The 21,424-nt window shown below is 35.1% G+C and overlaps 1 pseudogene; it reads right to left on the reverse strand.

Annotated features, from left to right (window-relative positions):
• Window positions 1–5,570: 5,570 nt before the first annotated feature.
• LOC126630380 (zinc finger protein ZAT12-like) lies at window positions 5,571–21,174 on the reverse strand (annotated as a pseudogene).
• Between the last annotated feature and the right edge of the window lie 250 nt (window positions 21,175–21,424).

Genomic DNA, 21,424 nt, shown 5'->3' on the forward strand with positions numbered 1-21,424 from the left:
CTGAGCAACCTCGCAACGAGCATAGCCTCTAGCTGAGCAACCTCGCAACGAGCATCGCCTCCAGCCGAGCAGTCTCGTAACGTGTGATACCTCTAGCCGAGTATTGCTTTATGTTGAACATTACCTTGTGTTGAGTACTGGTTCAAGACATCTAGCCACTTCGGCCCGTACATGGATTGGATTTGAAGTCTCCAGCCAAAAGACTCTCTTGACTGAAGACTTGGGGGACTCCTATTGATACCATATATTGGGCCTCATCTTTGGACCTCATCCTTAAGCCCATGACAAATGTAAAAGGGGAGGGAGCCCTTATTCTATAAAAGGGACTCTCCTTTACCTTCATTAAGGAAACATTCAGTCTCACCTTCACTAAGAGAAGGACTCACATTCAAAGCCTCACATTCAAAGCCTCACATCCAAAGGGTCTCAGATCCATCCCTCACAATATAGAGGGCAATACCCTCTCAGCCAAACAAATATCAAATGGCAAGGGTTGCATCAACAGAGAGCTCCCTTGCCGATCTATTATAATCCATACATACATAATCAACATCAGTGTGGACGTAGCCCAAACATTAGGGTGAATCACGATACATCTTTGTATTCTTGGGCGTTTGTGTGATTCACGGTCGGATTTACATTGATCCAAGATCCTCCGGATTTTGTGCATCAACATAACTCATTTTGTATATTGAGATAAATGACTATCTATTTGATATTAGAGTATCACAATGGCATACCTTGGCCTTTTGGACTGGTCTCTCGCTAGAAGTCATCTGTTATGTTAACAATTGATGTTATGACTTCTGTATTCAAGTTCTAGAATATAAGTAAACTTTAAATTTTCAAGGAAAATTGAACCACAAACAATAAAAAAAACCCAAAAAAAAAATAAATTTTATAGCAAAGAGATAAATTATATACCTGACCCAAAAAGAGCTTGCAAGCTCGCAGAATAAAACCCTAAAATTCAAAGACGAATATTTCCTGCAACCAAAAAATGAAATCAAACGAAAGAACCAAATGTAAAACACGAAGAAATAAAGAAAACGCTGAGCAAAATAGGTGAAGAGCCGAACTTTACAACAATCAATTAAAAAAATTTTCTTCCTAACCAAACAGAAAATAAAGCAACGCATGAACAAACACACCTGAACCAGAGCGATTCGTTCGTGGAAAACAGCGACAATAACAGGCCAAACACCGTTCCTCACGATCCGATCAGTGGTACACCACGTGTCACTAAACAAATGGTGGGATATGTGTGCTAAAAAGTTAATAACGTAAAAAATAAAAATTTCCCACCATTCCTATTAAAACACGTGGTATATCACTTGTGTTCCCGTCACAACTAAAAATTTCTCTATGTCTTGGGGTGTCAATGGGCAGAGTCTGTTGTGTAAGGCGCGAGAGTTCAGGTACTTTTCGCTTTTGGGCTTATGATGACCAGCAATGCGAATCCGTGGATGGGTGGAGTCTCAAGTATAGTGTTATGAGCTAGTGAATATTGGACCGCGTCAGGAGGAAGGAAATAAACTTCGGACTTTTTCGTCCTGTGTTTATACCCATTGCAATAAGTCCAAGTCTAATGTCGTGTTCTTTGGTGCTCAAGACTTCATATGTCCAGAATATCAAGAATACCAAAATAGGGTCATCTCATGCTACGACTTCCAACGCAGGAAAGTTGAAAATTTTAGATATATACCGTTGTGCCACCTGATCAATAACGTGCTGGCTTTACACTAAGTGCAAATTTAACGTCGCTCTACGGTTTGGATGGTGCGAGGAATGCCTTCTCTACTCCTTTGTAAGTAGAAGTTTTTTTCAAATACTTATCTCTTTTGCATAAACGTACACATATGTTTCTCTATATAATTATACGGGACTCATATGGTGTGTGCCAAAAATGCATAATTAACGGTACTTAAGTTGCCAACCATGCCATCACTTTAATTTGTTCATATCTTCTGATCAAACAGACCAAAGGGAGCTAAGGTTCTGAGTGCGGAACAAGTAGCGTGTAAATGTACTACTAAACGAACCGAAAGTAACAGGACATTTGGCAAGGTGACCAATAGATTACTTGATAAAATAGCATTTTGTTATCCCAGTGAAAGGCAGTTATGTGAAGAAATGAATCGATTAAATGTAACAATTGAAAGCGAGGACCAGGACGAGATTGACATTCAGATGAGGAAATTCGTTGAGAAATATGCAAATGAAGACGAGCTGCTGAGTTATTATAAATATATAGGCATATGATTTCGTGTTGGAATGCTATTTTCTTTATGCAATCATTAATTGGAAGGCTTAATAATTGAAATGTCCCCTAAAACTGCCATTTAGTCTCAATTATCAACCCCCCACCAAATCTCCTCTAAATTAGTTTTGTCTCACTTTGTCCCTTGAAATTGACATTCTAAACCATTTTGGTCTCACTTTACCCCATTCAATACGAGTCTTGCACAAATGTTTGACATGGTTTCTTTTAATTGTTTGGAAAAGTTGGACTTAACTTGTTTCCAATTGCACCAACTATTTAGCTACCAACGTCATCACCGTCCTCGAAAATAAGTGACTGGGAAACTTGTTAAAACATAACACCAATATTAGGTAAACGCTAAGGGGTCATTCAATGACCATTTTATTTTTGTGTCATATTGTTTTGATTCAGGTGGTACATGAGTTGGGTTTATAACATCGTGAAATAGTTCTGTTCCTATATTTACCCTTATTGAAGGTAGAACTGCAAGGAGCCAACCCTAGTACGAGAGGACTGAGTTGGGCCAACCTATAGTGTAGATATAGGAGAAATACATAAGAGAAATGAAGGATATAGAAGAATAGAGGAAGGATGGTAGCAGAGATGTATAAGTGTACAGGGAAAGGCATACCAAATGAAAACTAAAAACAAAAATCTACTGAAGTCATTTTCACTTTCAAGATTTTGTTTTTATCCTTCACATTCTTTTTTAGTTCTTCCTATCACCTTTTTTCATCCCTTCACTCATATACTGTTTTCATATTTCAAACACAAAAGTGAACTTAAAATTAAAAACAAAATAACTATCAAATGAGTTATGAGATTAATTGTCATATGATTGATCTTATTCATGTTTGTAAGACCCACAAAACAAGAACGACCAGAATCAGCCTTCACTTACGTGGGTGATCCTATAGCCCTCCTCTTATTGCTAATAGATCATGGGCTGAGAAAAAGGGGGTATGCTATCCACACATGTTTTTTTACTTTTCACACACATTTTGTTAATTTTTGTCATTTGATCCGACGGCCGAAAATTAAAATGATGTATAAATAAAAATAAATAAATAAAAAAGGTGTGAATATCACACCCATAAAAAAAGTACTCTTCTCCTTGGAGTCCATAATTTATGCGACCATATATTGGGGACTATATAATAAAGAATGATGACAGTGATGGGGGATCGAAAATGAGGTTAGTGACGATGGATGAGACACACAATTTAATTTTTAGGCAAAGTCAAAGGCAATTAAGTATTGTTCATACTATCTTATTAGCCAAGTAATTAAGTTCAGCTTATCAAAAATCCTTTAGACTATTTTGCCCATGGAATTTATTTACCAAGGGAAGGGGAGGCATCACACTAATAAGTGCTACTCGTTTTTCTTATTTATCAACAACTCGTTTTCCCATTCCTGGTAGGCTTGATTCTGTTACTGCTTCTTTATTTGGAATCTTTCATGCATCCATACATTATAATAAGGCACTATTTTATGGACAAATTCATGATGCATTTGCATTAGTTACTATTATTCATATTAGATTTGTAGCTCGAATAATTAAGAGTATTTACTCATCTATCTAAAATCTTTTATACATGTTCAACAAAACGCACATCGTACAATTTCCAAATTCCAGAAGCTCTTTGGAAGTGACCAAATTCCATGTTCAATGAAATGAAATCTCTTCCCTTGTCTTCCCAAAAAGTTAAGCAAATCATTAATGTTGAGATAACGTGTATAGACAATAGGAAGTGATCCTAAAAAAGACTTGCACGAAAGCAACCCTAAGATACGAATTCCATTAATATATGTCTTGAAACGGCATCATGTTCTGACTTTTTTGAAACTTTTAATCCTCCCACTTAAGAAGCGACTTGGGTTCAGAATTTATTTTCTTATTGTTGAAGTGGTAATTTATCTTGCAAAATAACGGAGAGTTGGATGGAGACCTCAATCATAAAATACAAGTTGGACTGATGAAGTAAAAGAGTGCATTAGGCATGTTGTGTGACCGTCATATGCCACTAAAGCTCAAGAAATTTTTTTATAGGACAACAATAAGGCCATCAATGTTTTATGGCACGGAATGTTGGGCGATGAAGCATCAACACGTACATAAAATGGGTGTAGCGGAGAGGAGAATGCTTCGTTGGATGTGCGGGCACATGAGAAAGGATAAGATTAGGAATGATGATATCCGAGTTAAAGTAGGAGTAGACAAAATTGAAGGAAAGATGAGAGAAAATTTGTTACGGTGGTTTGTACATGTGAAACGAAGGCCTACTAACGCTTTGGTTAGAAGATGCGATCACGGGACAGAGGATCAGGGCCGAAGGGGTAGAGGAAGACCTAGGAGGACTTTGGAAGAGACTCTAAGAAAATACTTAGTACTTGGATCTAATGGAAGGTGTGATATAGAACCGAGCGCAATGACATTCTAGGATTCATACAGCCTACCCCACTTAGTGGGAAAAGGCTTTGTTGTTGTTATTATTTTGTTGAAGTGGTAATGCTATTACTAGTTAAAATGGGGAGGTGGATTTGATATAGATGTAAGAGTAAACTCTCTTAACCACTTAAACAATGAGTACTTGTCATTTGGGACGTATGGCAGAAAAAGTGGCTGCTGCTTAGACAGGAAAAAGTTTTTTACAAATATATGATTGTATTTTGCCACTATATATAGTGGATAATTCTAGAGAAACTAATTTTTTTAAACAAAATTGCAAACCAAGTGATGTTTCACAAATAAGAAACAAGCATGTTAATCGACATTTAATTAATAATCTAATCATCTACAACCACATCATTTGGTTTTAAAAAAATTGATCTCCCTGACATTACCCATATATATAGTGATTAATTGAAGAAAGATTCTCAACCAATAAACACAAGATGTTGACTCACTTTGAATTAGCAGCTTTTCAAATCAGTTTTGATACATGTTTATGTACTATAGGCATGCCTTAGACGATATCGAACTAATGAACAAATTTTATTTGATTTACGTTGATTATTTTCATTGCCATCTGAAATTACTTATTGATCAATATGTTCAAGAGATCAGACCAAGTAATTCTGGTAATCGATCTAATTATGTGAGGAAATTAATTACATGCTTTGATCAACTGATCACGACCGTCTCCTACTCAATAATTTTTTTTTCTTTTGTCTTGTTTATCCACAAACTCATAAATTTCGTAAATAATAGGCAAGGATCATGTACTCAGTGTATTTTGATCCCTTGTTTCTCCTTTATTTTAGTGGATAAAAGACAAAATTAATAAACAATGGGGCGCATGGAGAGAAAAAATGGTGTTTGGAGATCATTTCCCAAATAATAAACAAAACCAATAACAATACAAAGGCATGAATATTGTGTACAAATTCTACAATGAACAAATACTGATGGATCGACCTTTCGGTGGAACCAAAAAGAGAGGAACCGCTGTAAACCTCATCAGCAAACCCTACGTGATTAATTACAATCATAGAAATGAATTAACGCACCGATCATCTCTATATATAATTAGAAAAACCCAACAAGTGGAGCTGCGTAGAATCTCCAGGTCATTCTCTAATGGCGTCAAGTTCAGATCCAAACACAGCTCTCCTACCGCTATTCGTCTTCTTCAAAACTTGAAATACTTGCGCAGGCTGAGGATTCAGACTCATCGAACTCGAATAATCGATCATGAATATTGCTATTAGTATTACTACTTCTCAAGGCTGCCCCGTGCCTCCTCATGTGACCCCCCCAACGCCTGCCCTATAGCAAACTCTAGGCCACATATGTTGCACTCGTGCGTCTTGGGCTTTGGTGGTGACCCCCTGTGACGGGCTCTGATCAGAACTCTTGCTGTTTCCATCTCCTGATGGCCCGGTTAACCTGGGCTTCTTGTGGCTGGCACGATGACCTCCAAGCACTTGGAACGAAGGGAACTGGCGGTTACAGGTCTTGCACTCGAAAACCCGGCTAGGGGAGACGGAGAAGGAGTCATATTGAGTATCGTTGTTGTTGATGCCACGGGACAGTACGTAGCATCAAACAGTTGGCCATGGTTAGGCCGTGATCAAGCTCTCCCACATCTGCGATGCTTCTCTTCATGTTCATACACGAGATTGTGTAAAATGAGGATGTTTGAACAAAAGGGTAACACAAGAGATGCACTTCTCACGCTGAGGCGGCATAGGATAGATTTCAATACCATTGTTGACTATTGTAGTTGGCAAGTGTTTCTCCAGTCAGCTTCAGAATATGTCAAGCAGGTTAATAATTTGAACTAGATAACTGAGTTTGTTTGTGCGATAAACAACGAAAACATTACAGAGACGCAGCTTGTTGGACATGCTTGTCATGCGCATGAAATGTGCATGTGATGCCTGTGGATGGGAGCTTCCTTGAAGCTTAGGCAAATCTGACATCTCTTTAGATGGTAGCTTAAAAATTCCCTTGCAATGGAATGCTCCAGTTTTCGGATCTCCTGTTCAGTCCCAGATTGTAATGAATGTCGATACACATAAACTGTTATCTGCTGCTGTGTGGAGTTGCGCACGTGCTGACAGCTCATCTGGACGCCGGTTGAAGAAGGGTATAGGAATGGGGTCAGGAAAGGCAATCCATCTGAGTGGCAAACTGATTCTCCATTTTGTTTTTCATTTATTGGATCTTGTATCAGATAATTGATTATGTTTTACTTACTGTCATAAACTAACAAGTATAATTTAGGTTTTCTTTGTGACTAACCAGTAAAATTATACATCTTCTGAGGAATTCAAAAATGTCCCGGTTTTTGCAATACCGGATTTCTGATTGGAATAACAAAATCATTACTAAACTCAACTTAACAATAGCTTGGCCTCATGACATCTTAATGAAATTTTAGTTTTTTTTTTTCGAAATTTATGCCTGATAATTATAAAAATCCAGAAAACTGGTTTGAAAAAAAAAATTAAAAAAAAAACCGGGGGGAAAACTGAAAGTGAAAATGAAATAGTGATTTAGTGGGAATCACGATTACAGGAAGTTCGAAAAACATTATTATGGTAATTTATGTACTGGAGTATTAGGAAAAAGCTTAAAAATTAAAATTAATCACAAAAAAGAAGACCCAACCGGGTTCGAACCGGTGACCTCTTCATCTGCAGTCAAATGCCCTATGGATTAATTATAGGGAACTTTAACGAAAAGCTCCCGGTACTGTTCACTTTAACGAAAAACCACATTTTTACACTAAAAAGTCAATCCTGGTACTATTCATTTTACCCTTTATTTTGTCCTTATCATTAAAACTCAAAGTTTTCAAGCCCTTTTCATTAGTTTTCCTTTAATTATATATCATACGTAATTAAAGTTGTATTTTTCACACGAGCGGTGAAAACTAAATATAATATTTAAATATTGGTTTTCTTATAATTTAGCACAATCGTCCGGTGTAGCTCACTACATTCTCATGGTTTAGAGTTTCCAGGTTCATCTCCTGGCACCGGATTATTCTTTTCCTTTTTTTAATTGAAATAAATCATCATCTAATTAGTTGTTTCTTTTATTTCAAACTTAGTTTTAAGAGTAAATTGTAGCAATAGTCCCTTAATTTTAATCAAATTGAAGCAATGATCCCTCAACTAAAAATCCATTACCATTGGTCCATCAACTTATCAAAATGTGTAGCTATAGTCATTTTCATTAATTTCGTTAAAATTTTGTCAAAATAAGTTATGTTGGAATAACCATTTATATAATTAGGGTCCCTCAACTCATCAAAGTATGTAATTATGATCATTTTCGTCAACTACGTCAAAATTTTTGTCAAAACGAGTTATATTAGAATGATCATTGCTACAATTGGGTTAAAGTTGAGAGACCAATGGTAATGGATTTTTAGTTGAGGGATCATTACTCCAATTGAGTTAAAGTTAAGGGACCATAGCTACAATTTACTCTAGTTTTAATAACATTCTCTTTTTTCTTTTATTTAAGTTCTAAACTTACATCAACTTACTCTAACCGGTGGGGCAAATTTGAGTTAAAACTCAAAACACATTTCTAGGTCAAATTTAGCCCATGATTCCCCCTGGATAGTGGGGCTGGCCCACCATATATGTATATTTTTTTTTAGATTTTTTATTTATAAATTCATTTAATCCAACAGTTAAGATCTAATTTAATAAAATCCAACGGTAAAAAAAATATCTAACGGCCAAATTTAAATCCAACAGTTAAAGTAATTAAAAAAAAATTCTTTTACGTGTTTCATATTCTTTCATAGTGTTTCATGAGTTTCAAGGTGTCGGTTAGTGACTTTTCAATATTTTTCAGAATTTAAATATTTTTAAGTTAAAATGTTAATAAAATAAAATTAAAATAGTCTACATAATTTTTTTTCTTTTAAAAAAGTTTAAGAAAAAAAATTAGTCTAAATTTATTCTTTAATAATATGGGGCTAAAATTTTAACACATAAGACCATCTCCAACCCTGGCCTATAAAAAAAAATCCAACCCAACCCAAGGTTAAAATTGGACCTAAAACCTAAAACAAAGCCAGATTTAGCCCAGGATTAATGGGGCTGGCCCACTATATATATAAATTTTATTTAGTTTTATATTTATAAATTCATTGAATACAATGGTTAAGATCTAATTTGATGAAATTTAACAGTCTAAATTTAAATCTAACGGCTAAAGTAATTAAAAAAAAATATTTTATGTGTTTCATATTTTTTCATAGTGTTTAACGAGTTTCATGGTGTCGGTTAGTGATTTTTCAGTATCTGCAAAATCTAAATATTTTTAGGTTAAAATGTTCATAAAATTGAATTTTTTTTTTAAGCTTTTTGTTCTGGGGTTCGAATTTTTAGGGTTCTGAGGTAGGGTTCTGTGGGTTTGGTTGGATGCATTTGTGGGAGAAGGAGGGTGGGGCTGATTTGGGGTCAAAAATGGTGTGGTTAGTATGTTTGCAGTTTGGGGGCGGCTGAGAGAGGGGTGGCAGTGGAGAGACTGGAGGGGAGAAAGGTTGTTCCTTTTTAGCAATTGGGTTTCCATCATTTTTTTATGTTTTTGCAGGGAAGGGCTGAGACATTTGCAGGGAGGGAGGGGTTCGTTGGGAGAAGGGGGTGACCGAGATTTTTTTAATTTTTTAATTTTTAATTTTTTTTTAATATCTATGTGGGCCTATATTGGCACGTGGTGCCCAACCATTGTCCACATAACTGCCACGTCATCAGTTAACAGCTGATTTAACAGCAACCTTAAATGATGCATGAAACTATCCAAAAATTATGACTTCAGGTATCACTCTGAGATAAAAAAAAGCTTCATGTACCAAATGTTGAAAACCAAGAAACTTCAGGTAGTGAACTGAAATTAACTCATTTTTTAATTACCAAATAATACTCATTTTCTAGTAATTTAACAGCAACCTTAAATGATGCATGAAACTATTCAAAAATTATGACTTCAGGTATCACTCTGAGATAAAAAAAAGCTTCATGTACCAAATGTTGAAAACCAAGAAACTTCAGGTAGTGAGCTGAAATTAACTCATTTTTTAATTACCAAATAATACTCATTTTCTAGTATTTTTATATTTTTGGTATGTCTACATTTTTTTTCCGTTTTTGACATATATTCAAATTTGGCACAAACTGGACTGGACTAAAGAGATTTAAGATTAAATCTTTGGGTTAGAACCGATTTTTAAATTCTCCGTTTACTGAGAAATTTGGGATTTATGGCCCATTTGGACTTGGCCTGATTTTTTAACTCTCATTTTTTACAGCGCTACAATATATACGGGTGGAAAAAATATCGAAAATTTCAAACCGAACCGAAAAAATCCCAAACCGAAAATCCTGAAAATTTTCGTACCCAATCTCGAACTGATCCCGAAATTTTGGTGCGGGAATCAGTCTCACATTTTCATTCGTTCAATAATCCCAAACCGAACCAAAATAAATAAATATATATATTATTTAATTTTAAATATATATTTGGAATTGTAACAGCCGTCAAATTGTTGAGATTTAATCTCAACCGTTGAATCCAAATAAAATCCTCACTCAGTCAGTTGATGAGTAGATTTTATATTATATATTTAACCATATTCTTAGTATATTTTGGTTAAAATTTTGGAAGAATTTTGATACTTTGAATTGAATTTCCAATATAGAACTTTCGATTTCCTCTGGAGCAAAATGTGGTCAAATGGAGGAATTTTGGAGTAAATCCAGTTGGAGGACGTTTGTGGGTAGGGATGGGCAACAGTTATGGCGGACAGGTAACCGCGATTATTTACCCATAACCGTTTATGCTCATACCCGCATAACCGTTTACCCGTTGGGTAATTGCCTAAATGGTTATACCCATACCCATAACCGTTTATAAACGGTTAACCATACTCATGACCGCATACCCATTTAACTGTAACCGTTTAATACCCGTTTACCCATTTACCATTTTTAACCCCGTTTATCTTTTTTTTTTACCATTATCCATTTTTCAACCGTCTACATGTTTTTTAACAACTTGAAAATTAAAAAAAAAAATTGTCATAATTTTCTTTTCTTTTTTGACAATTAAACACCGTTATAGGTACATTCATCGTTGTCACAGCCCGTTCCAAAATATTACATTCGTGGCTGTGAATGGACGAAATTGCCCTTAAGAAATACTAAGTATGTGAAGCTCAAGTTGATAATTATCTAGGTTCCTAAGTTTTGAAAATAAAATGGAATTTAATAAGGATGGAACTTAGATTTTTAGGTTAAAATTTTGTGGTTTGGAGTTGGGGATTGGAAAAGGACCACGTGGGATCCCCATTCCTTATTTCCCTCCCTAAAACCCGTAACTCATTCTCTCTCTTTTTCTTATTTCATCTCAGAAAACTCTCTCACTCTCTCTCTTACTCTCGAACATACGGACTCACACACAACCTCAATCAAACCTCCACGAACGTCCAATTTAAGACTACCATCGTGATCCTGAGGACTTCACGAACACGGGGATACCAAATTCAGGTGAGTTTCATTTCGAAAAACCCTAGTTTTTAAAGCCTCGTGAAATGGCACTGTTCATGATCTTCTAAATGACTACGTTTTAGGCTAAAACAAGCTCACAGTGAGCTTAAGGAGGTCACGAGGAGGCTCGGAGTGCCTCGTTTGAACAAAATGGACGTCGGGATCACGTTGTTCATCTTTGGCCGGTTTTCTTGGAATTTTTCCGGTGAGATTTCCTGGTTTTTAGAGCTTTAAAGTAGTATATTGTGATTCTACGTGTTTGGGGCTTCAATTTGATATATTATACGAAGAAAATGGTTGAGAAACGAAGGAGAACGAAGCATTTGAAAATTCCCCAGTTTTCCGGTCACCGGAAAAACCAGTCCGGCGACCCAAGGAAGAAGAAGGTGCGCGTGGGGGCGCGTGGACCCGTGCCTTCCTTGGCGCGTGGGGGCGCGTGCTACAGTAAAAAAATTATTTTAAAAATATGTCGACGTCCGTGACGTCGAGTAGATCACTGTGGTATATTCATATACCCAAATTGAGCACCGTATGAGAAAGTTATTAAGGATTGTTGGTTAGGTGTTCAAATAACGTTTTATAGTTTTTGCATTTAGGTGAAAATATGAATTGACGATCCGACCGTTGGATCATCACCAAAATTTGATACGTTGCAATACGTAATGTTTGAGGATTATTGGAACTTACGGATTGGGAATCTGAGTTACGGATCTTCCGGAATTGGAGTTGTAAGTTCATAAAATAAAATGTTAACCGTCACTTAGTTTTGTTAATTGACGGAGATCCGACCGTTGGATGGTGATGAAATTTTAGGATGTTATCCTAGAGATATATTGTGGACCTCTGGAAGTTATGGATTTAAAATCTGAGTGGTGGATCTTCCGGATCGAACTACGTAGTGACGTATTTTATATAAGTTATATATTCTATCGATATGAATTCTGAGGTTGGAATTGATTATTGTTTTAGGCGCCGATCGTCATGACGCCTTGGCGTATTGTGCTAGGGAGTTGTAGGGCGAACTCCAGGTGAGTGGGCAGTTTTGTTTTCCGTATACATATATACTTACCGTTTTCCCAGAAATTGAAAATGCATGAAATTATGCTTTAAATGCAATGTATAAAATTATATGAAAAGTATATTGAGATGTGAATTGAGATGCCATGCATAAAATTATATGCAAAGTATATAGAAATGTGAATCGAATTGCCATGCATGAAATGATATGAAAAGTATGAATTGAGATATGATGCATATGAATGAATGGTGCGGCGGACGCACAGGTGAGTATCAGGTGAGTATTTAATTACTGTTATGATGATGTTGATGTATATTGAGCTCAAATCCTGCACCATAGTTTAGTGCTTATAGTATTCACCGCATCGCACGCTCGCCTTGGATCCAAGTAGATGCTGGTCGCACAGTCCACGCGGAGTGGGTGCGACGGGCCAGTCGAAGAGTGTTAGTGAGATTTCGACTGGTGGGTGACCTTAGATTATGTGCACAGATGATTGATGAGAAAGCACTAGAGCGTAACTTATGTGCAGAAGGCCGTACAGGTCACAGAGGTGACTCCGGCAGAGTGATAGTGATAGATTTTGAGCTCTAGGTTCAACCGTACAGGGCTATTAGAGGGCCTCCGGTTGATTACTTTCTTGCACCTGATATGATTATTGTTGATGCATCCATACTTAACTGTTGAATTAGACATGGCATGGCATGATTGATAAAGAAAAATGTTGAGATAGTAAAAATGAAGTTTTGAGAATATATATGTATATTTATATTTTACATTTCTGGGAAAGTATACAGGTTTTACGGAGAGGGGTTACAACGTTTTGAGAAATGTTTGGATTTGGAAAAGAATTGTTTTACTGACCCACTCAATTTTGGTTTTGCGCCCCTCCAGGTTCAGGAATCACAAAGGTGTGGTGACTACGAGGAATTCGACGGTGTTCTGACAGAATGGACAAAATTAGGACTCACCTTCGGGTGTATCAACTTATAAATTGTATCTTAAAGCTTCCGTACTGTGCAAATGGTTACGTCACTCTCACGTGACGGCCAGCATGCCCTCATTCGGGACGGGGTGTGTCAATCGTACATTTCCGTATTTTAGTTTTTTAAGTTCTTATACCATTCCAATAATTGAAATAATAGTTTACGGACAATATTTTAAACTGTTACCAATGAAGGTAAATATAATATTTGCTAAGTATTATTGGGTTACAAAAATTGTTTAGAAGACATTTCTGTTAAAACATTTTTGTCAATTTCACGGTTACCCGCAAAGAATTTAAATTAATTTGGCGAATTCCTTGATGATGAGAATCATCATTCCTGCAGCAGTGTTATTGAGAGAATGACCGATGAATTCCTTGCTAATTTATTGAGTGCTAAGTATTATTGGATCATGGTTTGTGTTAGTTTTACATATATAAAATAAATGGGTAAACGGTTACCCATTTATAATTGCAGTTAATACCCATAACCGCCCATTTAAATTTCGTGGGTAAACGGTTATACCCATAACCGTGTATTTATCTAAACGGTTACCCATAACCGTAACCGTTTAATTTAAATGGGCGGGTAACTGCGGTTACACATAACCAATGGGTATTTGCCCATCCTATTCGTGGGTCACTCAGCTTGATCGTGTCAAAATATCATATTTTTCTACCAAACGATGATTTTCTGGCAATAAAATAAATGAGCGATACGCAGTGCTGGAATAGTCACGTTTTGGGCTTGAATTGCGTTTTTAGAGCCTAAGATGACCTCGGATAGGTTCATAGCCTTCTGGAGATATGTTCAGAACGTCCTAATCTTTAAAACAAGCTATTATGGGCTGGATTTGGAGGATATCTGAGGCTAAAACGTGGCTGGACAAGTGCTTGGCAGATTCTCCTAGTTTAATTATGATTTTATTTTCTAAGATATTTTATTATTATTTAGTTTCCTAGTTGGAGTAAGAGACCTATGTTTTAGGGTTTGTGCGATGGCTTAGAAAATATATTGCTTTGTCGTTCTTAGTTATTTCTACGCTTTCTTTTATGCAACTTTGGAGACATATAGAATTGATAGGGTTCTTGGAGATTTTCTACTTTAAGGTGTTTTGAATCATTTTCTTAATAATATTTTCTATGATTTTAATTATGAATATGCGTAACTAATTCCTTTTACTAGGGCGAAGCCTTGAGCCTTAGCATGAATATGTGATTTTTATTTAATTGCTTATGATTGATTGCATGCATACTTTGAATTATTGATCACCTTGATTAAAACTATCTAATTGTATTAATGCCTGATCACTATTAGGATCTTTAGACAAGTAATTTGATGCAATTTTGATCGGAAGGTTCCCTGAAATTGATGCTGGCTTCTTGTGATTAATAATTGTATTTCACTTAGGATGAACACCACGTCTTAAGGGTTGCATGGTTTTTCAAATGGTTTTCATAAAGCATAATGAGTCTTTTATGTTCAGATTTGATCCAAACGTCCGGACGGGTTGCATGTTAAATATACATTATATGTTGGAGGTTCCAGGTAGAATATAAATTAGGAAAACCTAACCTTCAAAGTGGCATGTGTAGATCATAAGTAATTGGTAAAAATACATATGATTGCTAGGTGATGGTGAAACCCTAGTGCTTTTATAAATTGGCATTTAAAACTCTTTTATTTTGGCATATTAGTTTTTAATTAGAATTCATTTTTAATATTACCCAATTTCATAATCTCTTTTCTGAATTTTTAGTTCTAAGTATTTAATTAGGAATTGTTTCTACATAAATTATCCAAATAGTCCTTGAGGAGAACGACCTTACATGAGCATCTATACTACAACATCCTTATATTCTTACAAGTATTTCAAGTGATTTTGACCCTATTTGCATAGACGTTAAAAATCCTATCATCAGTCATTCTCTCTCTCGACCTCACCTCACCGCTCACCTTGCTCTCTCATCCAATCATCCTCGCTCGACATCTACGCCCCTCTCGATCGCTTCTCCGAAGCCAAAGCCGTCAAGGACGTTCGAGCGTTGGCCCATAAGATCGACGGCCGCCAGGTGAGCTCATTTTTCAATGCCCTCACTGTTTTTTCTCCATTTTTTGTCCAAATTGAAAAGAAAAACAATTTGTGATTTTTTCTGGGTTTGATTTGAATTCGTCATTGTAATTTCTATTGGAGAGATTGGGGACAAGTTTTGGGTTGAGATGCTTATTTGCAATTTCCTAATTTGTTGATAGGAAGGGCGTCTTGGCTTGACCGAAGCCGCTCGGTACATTACAGGGCAATTGGATATGATAAAGGAACGAGCTAGGTCCAATGTTAGGTCTGTAATGTAAGGTGGACTAATACAACATGGTTCTAGGATCATAATTGCATCATGATCATTACAAGAAGAAGATGAATGACACTAACCTGCACCGATAGGAGACATGGTGGCTTGAGTTCACAAGTTGTCTTCTACTTCCAGTACTTCAATAATATCTCTCTGCTATATGAATAGGGTTCAGAGTATCTGAAAGATTAAGTGTATGGAAGCAGGGACTTAACCATAGTATTTATATCATTAGAGTTTAATCACAGCCGGCCTATTATTGGTTGTGAAAATCAAACCCTATCACTTAAGTGATTGAGTCCTACCATGATTCTATATCTTTGTAGTGAAACCTATTAGATTTCTTTGAGGTGAATTGCAAAGGTTAAGACTCCATAATCCTTATTTCACCAGGACTATCAGATTACTTATGTTGTTAACAACTCGATAAACTAGTGGCTTACAACACAAGTAATCCAATACATGATTCATTGGCATTCACAACTTTACATGTAATACACTATAAAGATTATTTCTTTTTTTTTATTTATTCATTGTTTATCCGAGTTTCGTGTGGCAATGGTGCCTAAATTTTTATACTTGCAGAATTGAGATAGAAGATTGTTTCTCTTTGTTACAGAAACCACACAAATGTTGTGATGAGGTAAACTATACACATTTTTCGATTACTTTAATTTCTTGTCAATATTTGACCCAAAAAAACATAAAAAATTCTTGTCAATATGCTGCCGGTCTTAGTTTTGTCACTACTCATTGCCGTCGCTATAAGTATCTATTGTTTTGGTCAAAGTTTTAAGAATATTATGAGTAATGTAGTGGCATTGATGTTTTCATCTTGCTGCAGTTTAGTAAATTTCACTTCACATTAAGTTGTATTCAATGGCAGGATATCGTCAGTATATTCACACGACAATGAACCATAAGTTTTGTTAAAAGAAAAACTAATGAAAATGATTTGAAAACTTTGAGTTTTAACGATAAGGACAAAATAAAGGGTAAAGTGAATAGTACCAGGATTGACTTTTTAGTGTAAAAATATGGTTTTTCGTTAAAGTGAATAGTACCGGGAGCTTTTCATTAAAGTTCCCTTTGTTAAATGGACATTTTGACAGTCCACTTGCTTCCCCAGGTGCTACCGATTGCGGTTCATGTGTAGGTGTGGAAACAAACTTTCACTTGATTTTAACCATTTCTTGCATTTTCATGTCATTTTCTTTATTTTTCTGTTCTTTTGCACCATCAATGCTGGAAATAGCAAGGCTAATGGTGGATTCTGGATGGGTTCCTCCTCGACCTGTTATTTTTCTTTTTAATGGGGCTGAAGAGCTTTTCTTGTTGGTAAGTTATTTCCATAATATTTAGTCTGGAAGTTATTGCATCATTTGCTACCAATTCAGGTTTTATAAAGTTATTGCGTCTAATTGAAAAAGAGCTCGAGGGATTTGGCATAAGGTCAGTCAGCTATAGCTTTGTCATTTGTTACTTCAATTTAGCAAATCTTAAGGCAATTTATGCATTGGTCACTATTTCGGGATTCCCGATTTGTCCAAAAACTATTTTGGGTTTGGAATCGATCTTAAAATTGGGATTCACAAAAACTTCGGTTTGGGACATGGTTTTCGATTCGGTATCCCATACCAAACCACAGCCCTAACAATATATATGTTTCAGATGTACCATTTTTCATTTCCCTCTCTATTTCTGAGCTTTGAAAACTTCAGCAGGTTGAATCTTCTTCTGATTTTCTGGTATTTTCTCTCTATGAACTTTGATTTTATGTTCTAGTTCGCAATTGTTTCTTATGAGTCTAAGACTTTTCAAATTTTCCTTTTCTTTCTTGATCTAAGAGAACTCCAGGAGATTCGATCTTTATTTGATTTTCAATTTTTTATTCTTTTATAAATTTCAATTTTAGGTTACATGTCTAATTGTCCTCTTCTTTTGTAGGATGATCTTTCAATAGAAATTTTGAGTCGTAATTCTAGACTATCTGAAGGTGATGGAGGAAAATTTAAGCATAGCACATATTTGGAATGCTCTTCTAATGAATCTTCGCAGGGTATGCAAAAAATCTTTTGTTTGATTTGAAATTTATTTTTTTCAGTGTTTTTTTTAGGTTTAATTTGTATTTGTTTTGGAATAATGTTTGTTTTATTAAACATGTTAGGATTTGGTATTGTTCGAAACTCCTAACATAATTGTTTAGTATTTTTATTTGTTTTATGTATTGGTGTTTTTGTTGGTAATGTGAGCTTCTGAAATATAATTATTATTTGTTTGCATAATGTTTTATATTATCTATTTATTTTATGTATTTTTGTGTTTATTTAAAATTCGTACGAAATCAAATGCCCAAGAACCGGGAGGTTAATTTGCAAAGTGTCTTTTCTTGGTGGTAAACTGAGTATCTATCATACTTTGTTTGAGGAGATTAGATTTCTTTGTATGCAGTTAATTCTATTTGTCTTTAAACAAAGTATGATAGATACTTAGTTTACCACCAAGAAAAGACACTTTGCAAAACAAATAGAATTAACTGCATACAAAGAAATCTAATCTACTCAAAACAAAGTATGATAGATACTCAGTTTACCACCAAGAAAAGACACTTTGCAAATTAACCTCCGGTTCTTGGGCATTTGATTTCGTACGAATTTTAAATAAACACAAAAATACATAAAATAAATAGATAATATAAAACATTATGCAAACAAATAATAATTATATTTCAGAAGCTCACATTACCAACAAAAACACCAATACAGAAAACAAATAAAAATACTAACCAATTATGTCAGAATATTCTTCAGATTTGAACAACTCCATAATACCAAATCCTAACATGTTCAATAAAGCAAACATCATTCCAAAACAGATACAAATTAAACCTAAAAAACACTGAAAAAAAAATTCAAATCAAACAAAAGATTTTCTGTATACTCTGCTCATAAGAGCATTCATGCTTATATTTTCCTCCATCACCTTCAGATTGGCTAGAATTACGACTCGAAATTCTCATTGAAATATTACCTTACAAAAGAACAGGACAATTAGACATGTAATTGCAAAATTAAAACGAAATCTATAAAAGAATGGAAAAATTGCCGATAGGACGATTAAACATGTAGATGCGAACTTAAAATTGAAATTTATAAAAGAATAAAAAATTGAAGATCGAATCTCCTAGAGTTCTCTTATAGATCAAGAAAAGGAAAATTTGAAAAGTCTTAGACTCATAAGAAACAATTGCGAACTAGAACATAAAATCAAAGTTCATAGAGGGAAAATACCAGAAAATCAGAAAAAGATTCAACCTGCTGAAGTTTTCAAAGCTCAGAAATAGAGAGGGAAATGAAAAATGGTACACTGAAAAATGATGGTGGTGAAATGGATCGAAAAAAAAAATGAGAGTTTAAAAATCAGGCCAAGCCCAAATGGGCCGTAAATCCCAAATCTATCAATAAAAGCAGAATTTAAAAATCGGTCCCAACCCAAAGATTTAATCTCTTTAGTCCAGTACAGTTTGTGCCAAATTTAAATATACGTCAAAAAAAAAAAATGCAGACATACAAAAAATGAGTATTATTTGGTAATTAAAAAAATAGTAATAAAAAGATTGTAAAAATCTAGCAAACCTTAGGCCTCCAAAATTCACTCTTGATGGTGGAAATCGACGGTGGTCGGTCAAACGTGATGGAGCGGTGCAGTGGTGGATGAGGAGATGATTTAGGTTGGCAAAAAGAGAGTGGACAAGCAATTGGGAGAGGCGGTGGAGAGAGGTAATAAGGCAGAGTGAGGAGGAGGAGAGGGTGGTAGGGTTGGTAGAGGTAGTTGAAGATTTGTAAATGGAACGGGAGAGAGTTTAAATAGAGGCAGAGTGAGAAGTAGGAGAGAGGATGGTAGGGTTGGTGTTGAAGATTTGTAAATGAAACGGGAGAGAAGGCTTAAATAGGAGAGAGTTTGGAGAGAGATGCGAATACACGTTGACCAAGGTGAACATACATCTAATTCTAATTAAAATTTTATCATTAAAGTAATATTAAATGTCTACTAAATATAATTAAGAGGTCCCTGCCTTTTGGTCTGCTAAATATTTCGTTGGTTGGATTTTCTCTACATTATTTTTGGAGGAATTGGAAAGCTATCTATAATTTAAATCTCTATTAATTAATAAAACACTTATTGTCAATTTAAATCTTATGAAATTACTAATTTAACTCTCTAATTAAAACAGAACATGAATAAGAAATATAAGACAGAAATGTAATTTCACATAATCAAATTTTACTGTTTTTTTTACTAAACCTCACATACATGTCATCCTAACATATATCTAATTAAAAAAAATTAAAAAAAAAAACTTCACTCCCACATTCTCTATCACTCTCTTCCTCTCTCATTCTATCTCAAAAACAAAAATAAAAAAAATTCTCGCACTTTATGTGGGCCCCATATGCTGGTTATATATTAATAAAACTCCACTCACCAAATTATTGTATTAAAACCCCCACTAATTACTTTTACCAAATAAAATTTTCAAAACGTTTTGTGCAAATCTGCAATTATTATTACTATCCCACCCAGTTACTCTCTTTATATTATTTATTATTGGATTGAGAAAAAAGAAAATACAAATTAGTGGTTAAAATTGGAGCTGGTTCAGTATGAGATACTGAACCGAAACTAATATCCTGAATTTCAAATCGAAATTTTTCAGAACAAGAATTTGAAGACCAATTCAAAACCAAATTTTCAAGAAACCCGAAATATTTTCGAGATTTCAGGACAAATAAAGAATTCCAAATTGAAATATGAAATGGAAAAAAATTGAACTTTCCCATCGGCGGTTAACATGATTCTGCGAAAAAACCCAAAATATTACCGAACTACGCGCAAAAATACCTTCTTCAGTTTCTTGTATTCAATAATCATAGGCAAGAAAAATATACCGTTTCTTATTTTATCAAACAGGTGGTGAGCAACATATAAAAAAAAACCCCACAATACAATTTACTGCATAATTTCACAACAAATCTATTTTACAAAGTCACTGTAACTAAAGTAGATCCAACCCCACCCCATACAAAAGAGATAACAGAGAACTACAGATTTTACCCATTTGACAATGAACAGCAGGCAGATAAGCTAACATTCTTCAATCCCGCAAAAAAATGCAAAAAATAGTATCCGAATTATGAAGTTCAGAGACACAGAAGCCCACTTAAACTAAACCGACTAAATTTAAGCAAAGTTCGCTCCAGATTCACAGTCCTGAGGTATGAACTTGCAGACTGAAATGGCAACAGAGTGGGGATAAAAGGCCAAAATAAATGGAGGGTTTGGACAAAGGGTGAGGCAGAAGAAATGGGTATTCTTTGGAATGTCAAAAGGAACAGAACACTTACTTGATTCGAGCAAGCTAAGTAGATCTTCGTTTTCCGGTCGGGAGAGAGAATTCCCTGGAGTCGTAAATGCTTCAAAATTGAAATGAATGGAGAGAACTCAGAAAAGGCTGGAGAACCCTAACAATGAATGGATGGCACAGATCAATTTGAAACAATCCAATGGTTGAAATTAACTCTAATTATAATTAAAAAAATAATATACTGTTGTAATTATCATTCAATTAAGCAACTCTACCCATAAAAAACGAACCGGCCCAAAATTCATTTAATCCACCTCAATGAATAATAATTGACTCTAATAGACAGTAATTGGCCAAATGCATCTCCATCCTAAAAAATGAGCTGGGCAAGAGTCTAGTCAATTCGTATTAAATTTTTTTATTATAAAA

This window comes from Malus sylvestris, chromosome 7 (assembly GCF_916048215.2).
Source record: "Malus sylvestris chromosome 7, drMalSylv7.2, whole genome shotgun sequence".
Classification (NCBI taxonomy): Eukaryota; Viridiplantae; Streptophyta; class Magnoliopsida; order Rosales; family Rosaceae; genus Malus; species Malus sylvestris.